Here is a 1,245-nt window from a genome sequence, read left to right as displayed (position 1 = left end):
CGGATACATCTTTACGATGCTGATGCTGATGCATAAGACGCGAACAAATCTATGGTTCTTCTTCGGCGGTCGACACCGATGTGATTAGGTGCGTGTTGTTTGGAAATCGCGCCGCGATTTGCCGTGCGCAGGCTCTCCCCCTCCACTTACACACACAGAGCGTCTCTGTGTGCGTAACCAGTCACCCACCAGGGGTATAAGATTATATTTTTTATTCTCAATCGTTCTTAAAAATCACAAATATTCCATTGCTAACGGTGAAACGGTGCTTGTTATCGTGTGATAACGTGCGTAGATATGTTAAATTGTTGCAATATAATAGAAGCATTTAGTTTTTTGCAAAGAAAAGGGATAATTGCACAAACTATATTTATAGAAAACATGTATAACTAAAAATATATATGTAATTGATAAAAAATTAATTTTATCATAAAAATACACATATGTGCAAGGATGAACCTACATTAATTCTTCGTGCCAAAGTCCGGCAGCAATTAGCATCAACTTGTGATTTCGCAAAAAAAAAACAGAGTACGTAGCTCGAATGAAAATATCTCAAGGATAGCTCGTGAGAATAAAGATTATTCCGAAGATTGGAAGAATTTAATGTGGAGCGCGCAGAGGTTCGTGCTGGTGTTGGTCAAAATTTGATAAAAGGCACTCGCTCGCCTTTTGACGGACGTGAATCGATTTCCGCGTATCTTTCGTAATATCGGTCCCGAGAATTCGGGGAAGGAGCCGATCTAACGGGCGGACAAGGTTGCAATATATTGCTTCGTCCTGGCCGTAATACTCAAATCAGATTGATAGCCGCGTAAATGTAGGCTGGGTGGTCCGAGTGATTCTAATGCGACGAAGGACCTGCTCGGGTTAATCGGTCACGAAAACATTTCAAGGGGTTGCACAGTGGGGCCGATTCCCGAAAAGCTGGCCAAAAGTCGAAAAATAAAGTTTGAATTTATGGGATTTGAAGTACATAGATGTATAGAGTAATGTTCAAAGAATATGTAACGGCCCTTTATAAGGGCTAATTAAGTATACATGGCAGGTATAAGCCAGTACAAAAAGGACCTGCGCACGAGTAACAGCTCGAACGTCCGAGCTCATGTTCAAGCGTCATATTCAAAAATTCGTAGAAAATCGTAAAGTTGATCTTTTTTAATTCTACAAAGCGGATGTTTTAAATAAAAAAACGTAGTTTATTATCGTATTTTTGAAAATGAATCCATTTCCGCTGCTATAACG

The 1,245-nt window shown here is 39.9% G+C and overlaps 1 pseudogene; it reads right to left on the bottom strand.

Annotated features, from left to right (window-relative positions):
- The window catches only part of LOC139824771 (tyrosine-protein phosphatase non-receptor type 9-like), a 2,487-nt pseudogene extending 1,915 nt beyond the window's left edge, over positions 1–572 (bottom strand).
- Between the last annotated feature and the right edge of the window lie 673 nt (positions 573–1,245).

Source organism: Temnothorax longispinosus, unplaced genomic scaffold, assembly GCF_030848805.1.
Source record: "Temnothorax longispinosus isolate EJ_2023e unplaced genomic scaffold, Tlon_JGU_v1 HiC_scaffold_565, whole genome shotgun sequence".
Lineage (NCBI taxonomy): Eukaryota > Metazoa > Arthropoda > Insecta > Hymenoptera > Formicidae > Temnothorax > Temnothorax longispinosus.
Note: the sequence above shows the minus strand (reverse complement) of the source record. Positions and strands in the feature narration are given on the sequence as shown.